The sequence below is a fragment of the Galeopterus variegatus genome, unplaced genomic scaffold (assembly GCF_000696425.1).
Source record: "Galeopterus variegatus unplaced genomic scaffold, G_variegatus-3.0.2 Scaffold9587, whole genome shotgun sequence".
Classification (NCBI taxonomy): domain Eukaryota; kingdom Metazoa; phylum Chordata; class Mammalia; order Dermoptera; family Cynocephalidae; genus Galeopterus; species Galeopterus variegatus.
Window position 1 is genome coordinate 29,787 of NW_007735698.1, and position 12,132 is coordinate 41,918.

Below are 12,132 nucleotides of genomic sequence, written 5' to 3' on the forward strand. Positions count from 1 at the left end.
CACTGTTGGTGTGGGGGCCCGGCCATGGTGAAAAGCTGCCTGCTGTGGGGACCGGCCCTGGAGAGGGCTCTGTGAACCTCCACTCAGGGCTGGTCTCCATCTAGCTCCTGTCTAATGATTCTGTGGCAGGTTCCAAGGACGATCCTGGGATGCAAGCAGGCACAGCACCAATCGCGGAGGGCCTCCTGATGGACGCGAGCCCATCTGCAGAGTTCAACAGAGCTTCGCACTCATTCATTCAGAAAGAGTCTCCACAGTGTGGGGTGTGCCTGAATGCAGCTGCGTCTGTACCACGTGGCGCTAGCTTCCAGGGGGACGAGTCCAGAGGAGCTGTGTACTGAGCGGGCAGGCCCCTGCAGTGTGGGCTGATCGCCAGAGGAGGTCTGGGGACAGGGGAGGCTGGAGCATAGGTGGCAGGGCTGGGACTGGGGTGAGGCCAGTGGGATCAGCCACGGTGCTGTGCAGAGCCGAGTTGGAGACAAAAGGGAAAGTCAGCAATACTGACTGTCTCCATTTAAACTTTTGATATTTCTTCACTATATATTATTGCACATTAATTTATATTTTTAAAATATTGCATTAAGATGCTCTTTATATTGATTACTGGGCTTTATGGCACCCCTTACATGTTGCTCCCAAGGGTGAAGTCTCTCACTTGCCTCACCCTCGTTCCAGCCCTGGTAGCCAGGCATCTCATGTAGTCTCATTCTTCTGGCCTTTACTCTGTAGTACCAGGGTTGGACGAGCTCTATACCCTGCAGCCCAGGCAAAGCCCGAAGATGCCAGGTCACCCTATGAAAAGCCTCTGCAATACAGGTGGCCGCCCTGGGTCCCTTCACTTGGAAATGCCACAAGTGGAAGCTCCACTGAGGAGCCCACTCCTTGAGCCAGGACGTCCTCCACCCCTGGGGTCAAGCACCCCTCCCAGAGCCCTGCCCTGCATGGGTCGGGACTCAGCAGAGATGCCGGGAGCCCCGCCCTAAAGACTCCTCCGGCAAGTGATGCAACGAGCCTTGGGAAGACAAGGCACACCCCTGCTGCACCTCCCTCTGCCAGGGCCCCAAACAGGCTCCAGGCTGGGGGCTCAGATGCGGGGGCGTGGTCGGGGTGGCAGAGGAAAGAGTTTGTGGGATTCTGAGGCCTGCCTGGCTCCATGCGGGGCTCCTTGTGGCGACACAGCATGGGGCAGGAGCATTCAGTTGTGTGCGCGGCTGTCCTCTGAGCCCCCTTACCTCCCATGGCCAGGGCTCCCAGGGCAGCTGTGGACCAGGAGCACAGGGGAAGCGGGGCTGCCCGGAGTGAAGGGGTCTCTGGAGCTCCAGAAAGGCCCCAGCTCGCCCCTGGTCCACGTGTCGCCTCGCCAGTCACTGCAGCAGGGAATGCCTGTGAACGCAGGTGAAATGAGGATAAGCCGAGTCTTACTCCACAGGTGGGCAAAGAAACCACTAATCCATTTCAAGAATATGCAGACGTATTATATCATTTGATCCCTAAATCCACACTGCGCATGCGGTATTATCATCTTTATTTCATACAAGGTAAAGGAAGCTCAGAGAGACCAACTGATTTTCTACCAGTGGGGTATGGAGCTGAGATTCAGACCAGGTCTTCTATGTATGAACCGCATGTTCTTTTCGCTGACATTTGCAGGTGCGAATGACTGACATGGGGAAGGAAGAGCAGGAAGGCGAGGGGGCTCCCGCGGTGTGGAGGGGCGTTGGGGTAAGGCTGTCAGGTGAAACACAAAACACCCAGTTAAATCTGATCTTCAGATAAAGAATACTTAATTTTTCTGCATGTCTCAAATATTGCATGGGGCATACTTGTACTAAGCCATTATCTAAAATTCTGTTTTAACTGGGTGTCCTGTTTTTCTATTTGCTCGACCCTGCACCTACATCAGAAGCATGACAGCACACAGTGACAGGGACCGAGGGTCCGGGAGGTAAACTTTGTGAAATACAAAGTCTGGTGTCGCGTCAAGCCTGCATCCCTCTCGCCACCGTGTGTGCGCCCGCCCGAGAGGAGGCCCCAAGTCTCAGGCGCGAGGGTTACCTTGGAGGGAAGGAGAGAGGGGCTTAAGAATCCAGTCCGCTGCATGAACCTCGAGGACATTACACGAAATGAAATAAGCCAGACATGAAAGGACAGATATGGTCTGATTCCACCTCCATGAGGTACCCAGCATAATCCGATTCATAGAGGCGGGAGGTAGAGTGGTGGTTGCCGGGGCAGGAGGAGGTGGGAATGGGGAGTTAGCGTGCAATGGGGACAAAGCGTCAGTGCTGGATAATGAAAAAGTTCTGGAGGTGAACGGTGGCGATGGTGGCGATGGTGGCACAGCATTGTGTGTGTACTCAATGCTACTAAACGGTACGGTTAAAAATGGCAAATACAGCAAATTTCATGTATATTTTATCACGATTTAAAAAAAAGAGTTCAATCCGAGGTCCCGCTGTGTCCTTAAAAGAGCTTCGGAGGGAGTTGCAGCCAGCTGGCATCTGCGTTGCTCGGGACATGAAAAATGTAGAAATTTAGAGGAAGCTCAGACTTCTTGCTGCTCAACATTCAGGCCGCAGGGGCCGGGAGTTTAGTGCCAGCCAGAAGGGGGAGAGACTCATGTGACTCAGTTGAGGTCACTGTGCAGGACAGAGACTGAGGAAGCCCAAGTCTCCCAGCCTCTGACGACGTGGGACTCATTCCTCTGCCTTAAAGGGAGAGAAACACACAGAGCCCTCCTGCTCCGTCTCCCTGCTCCGTCTTCCCGCTCCACCCCTGCCGCAATGAGCTAATCTCCAAAAAGAGCTTGGAGCTCTTCTCAGAAAGATGCTCTATAAATACAGCATCTTCTTGCTAACCAGGACTCCAGGGGTGATGGACAGATCACCAGAGGGATCTAGATGGGGAAGGAAGGGTCCCCGGGAGACTTAAATTTAGCCCAGGCAACTAGGCTCAGGTCACTGGCTGCAACAGCCTCATGCAGTGTCCCCAGGAAGAACCATCAGAATACTGTTTATTCTCTGCAATTTGGGGGCTTCTCCTGCCCCCGATCACAGCCTAGGAGAATCATGGGTTAATATGGGATTTGGGATACCGAGTATGAATTTTTATCAGCAACTGTTGGGACATCCTCCCTGGATCTTGCTTTAGGTGACCAGGCTGCTAAATTCAGACCAGACAGATTTAGTCACTGCTCAGACAGACCTTACAAGGAAGCCATAAGGCCAGGGAGGCATGGAGTAAATAATCTCAGTGACAGTTCTCAATCTACCCCGGTAACAGATCGCCAGGGGCTTCTCTAGTTAAATGAACAAACACAGTAGTTCTCTCCTCTGTCACCCAAAACAGCACTTGTAATAAATATTTTGTAACACTGTTTTTACTATTTAAAATGAAACTCATGATTAATGTCACTTACCTACGTACACCATTTTAAAAAAATCAGTTTAATGCCTTTAGTGTAGGAGAAATAAAAGGAAAGTAACTTAAAATAGCACATATTTCAGTATCGACACCCTCAGGCCAGTACGTTAATAAACAATGGCATATGCAGATGCTCGTTCCTAGATAATGGACACATCTGGATTTAAGAGCAGCAAGGATATGGCCAACTAGAGGTCACGTGCCTTACTTTGACATTTGAAATAGGGTAAAGTAAGTATTCTGTGTAAATATACATGTGGAGAGGAGCACTGTGGATGTAAGAGCTACAGATGTAGTTGTACGGATGATGGAATACCACTGGTGGCATTAGCATGGTACGATTTCCCAAAACAGTGAACTGCTCGTAAACGTTTCAAACAAAGCAAAGTACAGTCTTCCCTGGAATTACAAATTCAAGTTGGAAAATTTGGTGCATATTAAGCTGATGGAGAAAAATACTTTCTGCTTTATGTACAGGAGAGTCTGATTCTTGGCTCAGATTTATAAACAGGTGTTTCACCTGCATCATATTCTGAAAGCTGAGCAGAGCGCAGGACACTTCTTCATGATGGCGACTGTCCCACAAGTTGCAGATGTCTCTAATTAGTGGCCTCTGTCCATTAATGCCAGTAGTGTCCCCAATCATTATGACAACGAAATACCTTCCCAAATTGCCAAAATGCTCCATTGAAAGCCACTGATGTAACAGGTCTTGACGTGCCTAGCACTTACTGAAATTTTCCTGCTTCTCTTCTTCCCTTTCCTTTCCTTTCCTTTCCTTCTCTTTCCCCTTTTTCCTTTAGTCTTTTCATGTGATTCTAAGAAGTGGGAGCAGGGAAAGGGAAAGAATAGCTCTGCTTGCTGTGTCAAATGGCTAAGGAAAAATTAGATGAGTCAACCATGAGGGGACCCTAGAGCAAAACCCTTGAAGATTTCGCCAAGAACCCGTCATCAGTAGGGATCTCAATAATCCACAGTTGTTTTTACTGCTGTAGTGATTTACCCTTCACAACACTCTTTCCTGAGCAAGATCCCTGATTCTGCGAGGTAGGTGGGGCAGGAATGTAAGCTGCATTTTAGAGGCACACACAACTGCAGTGACTTACTTCTCCAAGGTCGTTCTCTGTCTTGGTCCTGAGTCTGCTTCCTGGCCAGCCCGCCTGTGATGCATAGTAATGCTGAGCAGTGGGTGATGCATATGTCCGTTCTCTGTCAGCATGGAAGCTCCCACTAGGCAGGAGCCTGCTGTCTCTCTCATTCACTGTTCATCACAAGCACCAGCACAGTTACTTAAAACTAGTAGGTTTAAGATAAATATTTACTGAACGAATGAAAGCAGCTTCCTTTGCTTCTAATCTTTGATCCTCTTCACAGGATTTGCCTCTTAAAATGGGACCACATTATGCTATTTTACTGCAGAAATCTGCAGTGGTTCAGATCGTTTCGAGCTCCTTAGCTTGGCAGTCAAGATCTGTCTTCAACATACATTCCCCTCCACACCTCTACACGCCATCCATACCCTAAAACACCCTGCACTACTTGCCAATGGCAGCTAGCAATTATTGAACACTTTGTAAAGGCCGAGTACTGTGTGCAAAGAACTCTGTGTTTATTATTCCATTTAGTCTTCACAAGGACTCTGTGAGATAGGCACCATTATTACCCCCATTTTCATGGAAGAGGAAACCAAGGCTTAAGTAACTTACCAAGGATCATGCAGCTCTTGAATGGCACACCCAAGACATGAACCCCCACCTGTCTGTCACTCAAGTCCATACACTCACCCCTACACTAAGCCGAACGCACTTGTGCTTTCATGCCTTGACTGGGGCCTGTGCTCAGGCTGTACTGTTCTCTCTAGAACATCCCTTCTTCTCCAGGTGTCTTTCATCCTTGCACCCCAGCTCCAGTGCTCCTTCCTCCACGAGTCTTCCTGTCCTATCCACTCTGGTGAGTCACTTTCTCCTGTGCAACATAATGTATTCTGATCTAAAGTGCACTAGCTGGACGGGTGACTGTCCACCCAGGTCTATGAGCTCTTTCCAGGCAAGGGCTATGATCTACTCATTTCTCAAACCAGCATCCCAGTCCCAACTCACAGTTGGCATTCAGTGGATCTTTCTTGGACTTCTGGGGATGAAATCTAGTGATGAAGACATTATTATTAAGGAAATAACCACAAGGGGGCAGTACCAATGGGTCTTGTAATGAATTGCCTTCACTGTCCCATCCAGGGGACAGGTGTCCTGTGTAAGAGGTCCTTCCCACTAAAATGATGGCTCTGAGCAGCAGAGGAACCAAGTCATAAAATAACTGAAATATACTTAGTCAAGAAAGCAAACAACAGTGTAAAGCGTGGGAGGAAAATCGGAAGAAAGTTAGAAAAAGAACAATTTTTTGGAAGCTTTTCCTAACTTTTGGGGTTTTTAAAAAGTTTGGAAAAGATGGGGAATATAGCCTTATCTGCTGAGTATTCTTTGTCCTTCTTTATAAAACACTTACATCTTTTGTTTCTTAAATGTAATTTTATTAGCAAACCAAGAAACACATAACACGTTCTGTATCAAAAAGGAAAACATGCATTTCGATCTGTAGAGAGGGCCAAAAATAATTAATACTATTTTCTATCATTTTTCTTCGCCAAATTTTGTTACCTCTCTTGTTGTCTATGGATTTACAGTGTCTCAAATCTAGAACTATAGCTTATTTATATTTCTTTTTTTTTTTCCCTTTTTGTCTTTTTTACTGACCGGTAACGGGATCGCAACCCTCGGTGTCACGCCCGTACCGGGGACCGGTAACGGGATCGCAGCACTCAGTGTTGCGCCCGCACCGTGCTTAGCCAGTGAGCGGGAACCGGTCTCCACATGGGATCCGAACCCTCGGCGGGAGCGCCACCGCACTCCCAAGCGGCGCACTCTCCAGTGCGCCACCGGGCCAACCCAGCTTATTTATATTTCATTTATTTGTTATTGTTGTTTTGATAGGGTTCTTTTCAATTAAAAATGAATGGAAGGCCTTAAACATTGAGATATGTTATTTTCCTAGCCCTGTTGGAGATGAGAGGGAACCCAAAGGAACCGTGGAGAAAGATGGGGCAGTGCTGGATGGAGAAGAATGTAGGAGAACCACAGAATGCTGGTGGCCACTATGGGGCTATGCTCAAGAATTCCTGGGATTCGCCTATACTGATGGCTGGAAAATAAGAGGATTTTGAGAAGAAGACTTGACAGGAGACTTTAAAGAGGACTTGGAGTACCTTAACAAGTCAAGAGAGAGACCTCCATAAGATCCCTGGGAAGGCTAGACATGTGCTGCTGAAGTCGAGGGAGACAGTGGACTGTGGTGTGACTCCTACCTGGAAAATTCCAAGGCAGGAGAGAGGTGTGTTCCCGCTGCTTCCACGGGAAGAGTGCAGGGCATGTTGCTGCTGCTATGGGCTCAGGGTTCATTTCTGGAATTTGTCGGGGCCAGGATTTTCTACGTGTTTCCCAGGGACCAGGTGTGGGCCACATATGAGAGAGGAGGTGACTTAGACCCCTGTCCAGTCTGGCCACCTGGAGAGCTAATGGGACGTGGTGGGAGGAAGCTGCAGATGGGCTGCTGGCTTTCTATAGGGCTGGGAAAAGAGGCAGCAAAAGGCCCTCAAAGAAGATGAACTCACTGGGTCCTGGATGCTGCAGGCAAGAGGTCTCCAGAGACAGAGGGTCTCTGAAAAACCCGAAGCAGTCCCGAATGAGTCAGTTTAGGTATTTACTTGGCCCAAAGAGCACAAAGCCAACTTATACAAGGCCCACTCAGTTGAGACCTTCTCTACTCACTCTACCTTTCCTCCTGGCCTCCCTGCAGCAGCCCAGAAGGGTCAGAAGCGACAGTCAGTAAGTCGGGGAGGGGATGAGCGCGGAAGAGAGGAGACACTGACCGTGACCACACCTTCCCACCCGCAGCAGCCCCAGCTGGAGGTGAGGGGAGAAGCCCCTTTGAACGAAGACCAAAGTGCAGATTGTTACTATTTTTTGCATGTTTAACATGTTTGATTTGATTTGGCACATGCGTTCCCCTGAAACCATAACCACAATCACGATAACAAACATTTCCATCACCCTCAAAGCTGCCTCGTGTCCCTTGTAATCCTTGTCTCTCTCCCGTCCTCATCTTTAGGCAACCAGTGATCTACTTTCTGTCACTATAGATTAGATTGCAGCTTCTAGAATTTTATAGAAATGGAATCACTCAGTATGTGCTGTTTTTTGCCTGGCATCTCTTACTCAAAAGCTCTCTGTGTGGTCTGCAAGGATTCCTCCCGTTGGGCTGAGGTCTGGTAAAGAGCGCGTGAGAATTCCATGACAGAGGTCCCCGCAGTGTGGCCTGAGGACCACCTGCTTTGTAACCACCCAGGCATAAAAAGGGCCGACTCTCCTCTGCCGGAGCTCTTACCTCAGAATTGCCACCACACTCAGGCGTCAAACAGTTTTAGTCAAACCTCTTAGGGGACAACTATTCCTGTCCCTTGGTCCAAATAGCTGAAGTGCAGATTATTGTTACTGACATTCTTATTTCTGAATTGTCACTGTTTTTTGCAACTTGAGTGACCATATGGCCTTGTATCAGCTATGAGTGGCCAGAAGAGTCTTGAGGCTGCCTGAGTTGTCCTCCAGGGACACTAGTTTCCCGAGCAGATTTAAAGGGAACAGTGAGAGACGAATATAAAATTCGTCCGCAGCAGCGCCCGCCCGTCCGAGCTTGTCACATACTGACTCTGGTTTGCATATGTGAGACTGGGGGGAGGCACAGCCACACCTTAACAGCAGTGGTCGTTAGGTGTGAGATTATGAGTGGTGAGATTATTTTCTAACTTCTTGCGTTTTCTACATTTTCTACCATGAGCATATTTTAATTTCATAATCTTAAGGAAATGAAAATAAACAGTCATCCTTGAAGAAGGAGTGAAGAAATTAACATTATACAGGTAAAAATGATCTCTGGCTAAAAGTTCTGGACACACGTCCTTTGTGCCTGTAGTGGAGCGGGGTGGGGAGGGGCCTGAGCAGGTGCCAGAAGACAGGGGAGGTGCCGGGACGAGGGTCGTGCTGCCTGGCTTTCTTCACCTAGTTCCCTTTGGTACCAGGCGACTGCCCCTCGTGCTACCCCTTCAGCCCAGGAGCTCTTACCTGGTCCCAGGTCTAAAACTCTGCAGTGCCCGTCTGCCAGCCCATTGGCCAGCCCTGTGCTCTGGACGGTGCTTGTGACCCACATCGTCATCACATTTGCACAGGGACTTCCTGGGGACTGGAGTCCAGGTGTCAGGGTTGCTGATGGCCTCCAAAGCATCTCTTCCCAGCCTTTACCTCCAAACCTGGGTCTTCAGCGAGAGTTAATTTAAGAATTTCAGGTCAAATCAGATGGGCGCTATACCTTAGAGCAGGGTTTCTTACCCTTGGCACCCTGATACTTGGGACTGAATAATTCTTTGCGGTAGGGGGCTATCCTGTGCACTGTAGGGTGGTCAGCAGCATCCCTAGTCACTACCCACTAGAGGCCAGTAGCACTGCACACTCCCCATCCACATTTGTGACAACCAAAAACATCTCCAGACGTTGACAAACGTCCTCTAGATGTCAAAATCACTCCCAGTTGAGAATCATTGCCTTAAAGGTAACTGCCTATCTCACTTACCCAAAAGAATAGGGCCCCCACGTGAGGCCTGCTTGTGATGACAGCAGACCCTTGTGGGTCTGATACATGTGCCAACTGCTAACCTCCTTCCTGGAATGTCATTAGAATGACACCACACCATGTGTGAGTCCCGGCTTCCCCAGATGGCCGTGAAGCACTGCTATGGACTGAATGTTTGTGTCCCCCTGACCCCCCGCCCCCCAATTTATATGTTGAGGCTCTAACCCCCAGTGTTACTGGACTAGGAGATAGGATCCTTAAGCAGGTAATTAAGGTTAAATGAAGTCATAAAGGTGGGGTGATAATCTGGTAGGACTGTGGCCTTATAGGAAGAGGAAGAGACTCCAGAGCATGCCCCCTGCACCCCCTTGTGCACAGAGGACAGGCTGTATCAGGACACAGTGAGAAGGCATCTGCCTACAATCCAGGAATGGAGGCCTCACCAGAAACCCTCCCTATTGGACCTGGATCTTGGACTTCCAACCTCCAGAACTGTGAGACAATAAGTGTCACTTGCTCATGCCTCCCAGCCTGTGGTGTCTTGTCATGGCAGCCCGAGCTGACGAAAACCAAAGTCACTTCTAAGGAAGGAGAGGCAGCCTCTGAGACCCCTGGAAACATGAGGGGCCTCACCTCATGGGGACATTTTCCCGGCCTGTTGGATGGAGAGTGCCCTACCAAAACCAGATGGGAGAGCTCTTACGTTCTTTGTAAAGATAATGATTAATGCAACTGGCCAACCTGGTGAATCTTCAACCTCCTCAATTAGCCCCGGCCTCCCAGATGGCTTCAGTCGCCAGCCTCCCTTCTCTCTAGCAGAGAATCCTTCACAGGAATGCTCAAGAAATGGAATGTTTTGATTGGTTAATTTTTTAAAAACTGAGCATTGAATTCTTTTTGAGGTGGTGGTCCAAAGTTTTGTGTTGAAAAATCTTTTTTAAAATATGCATTTGTTCCTTAATAAACACCTTCATCAACTGAGGATTTTGCAGATCTTTGACTTCATTTTGAGCCTCATTTCCTGTTGTAAAAGACTGTAGGGACACCGTATAGAAGTTTTGACTAAGTGTGGACAGGTTACCCTGCGTGTGACAGATTACCCCTGGGATATTGTTTGCCCAACAGAAACGTCAGCATCTGTCACCAGCTTGTTTCCCTGGCATTTCAGCTTCCTCCTCAAGCTTGAGGCAAGGAGAGAAAGTGCCACCCTGGTCAAGCCCCTGTGTGTGAGAGGGGGTGGTAGTGTCCCTGTGGTCAGCACCACCATGGTTGGTCTTCAGGTGCTGACAACAGACACAGATGCCAGCAGGAGAGCCTGGCCTCTTGGCCAGTCCATTTAGGGGACATGAATGGCCAGACAAGGAATATGATGTCCCCAGAGACTCACCTCAGGAAATGGTGGAGGCTGCTTCTTGTATGCTTTGGAAGAATCGGGCTCACCCCAGGAGGAGCTCCCTGTGCACTGACGGCTCAGACCCCACTCTACCCCGCGTCGCCTCCTCTATTCTGGAACACTCTGCTTTGGAAGCCTCCAAATTGTTCTCCCTGCACACATGCTCGCCCCTCAAAGTCACCTTACAGGAGGTAGTTCTGATGATCTTTCTAAAACCCCTATCTGGTCCTGTTACTTCTTAAACTCACCAAGGAACTCTTACTGTTTTTAGATTAAAATTCAAGCTCCTTCAGTGAAAGAAGTCAGATGCAAGATACCACATATTGCATGGTTCCTTCATATGAAACATCCAGAAAAGGCACAACTGTGGAGGCAGGAAGTAGATTGCCTGGGGTGGAGGGAAGGTGGGGACGAAGGATAAAGGTGCAGGAAACGTTCTCAAACTGATTTGTGGTGATGGTAACTTTACTTAAAAATCATTTGTTATACACTTGTTAAGGGTGGATTATATGATACACAAAATTTTAAAGAAGTTCAAGCAACTTAACGTAGCTTACCAGGTGCTCCATCAAACAGTCCCTGACCACCTGTCTCAAGACCCCATCCTGCCCACCTCCCTGTTCACTCTGTGTACCTGCAACACTGGCCCTGGCTTAGGTCCTTGAAGGGGCCACGCTCTTCCCCGCTGCCCTCCAGTTCTACCTTGAAACACCTGCTGTGTCCTTCCTCCCACAGAACACTCCTCCTCACCTGACTGCCAGCCCCTGCCCCGTGCCCTAAATCTGTCTGACACTCTTCAGAGCTCAGCCTTCTCTGAGCTGGAGTCTCTCGTGCACCTAGATGGGGTCAGGACCCTGTTCTGTGCTCCTATGGCACTTCTCATGCCACTCACCACGTTCTGCTATAATTATTTGCTTAATATCTGTCTTCCTTGCCAGTCTATAAGCCCATATGCAGTTTGCCACAGTGGTATTCCAAGGGCCCGGCGTGGCTTCTGGCACACAGTAGGATCTTAGAAATAGTGACTGCATGAGTAAACACAGGAATGAGGTGTGGAGGCCAAAGGATCAGGCAGCTCTTCCGAGGGTACAGAGATTTACTCAGAACCCAGCATTGCTCAACTGCGGGCACATCTAAATCTCCCCTGGAGATGGCATGAGGAGGTGGAAGAGGAATGTGGAAGTGCGTGTGGCCAGCGCAGGAGCCTGGTAGGAGATTACAGGTCTGATGGTGGGAGGCTCAGGAATGGGGGAGTGTGAAGGAGGGGGTAGACTCCAGCGGCTGTGTGATCCTAGGTATGTGACTCAACCTCCCTGGTCTTCTTCCTTGTTTAATCTATAAAACAATTATATGATTTGTAGAGTCTTCCCTAGCTCAGATGTTCTGCAATTCCAGTCACCTTATTGGACCAGTGCTTTTCAGTATCAGAATCACCTGCGGTGTGGCCACCCAGGCCCTCCAATCAGAAGCTCTGGGAGTGGGTTTAGGAATGTAACATGCTAACATGCTCTCGCATGATTTTTGTGATGCAAGTCTGTGAGAGGATGGGGACTGTGACCACCTCGTTCACTCATGCATCCCCAAGCCTAGCCCAGTGCAGGGCTGAGTGAGCAATAAGTGTTCCTAGAAAGGCGATGAAC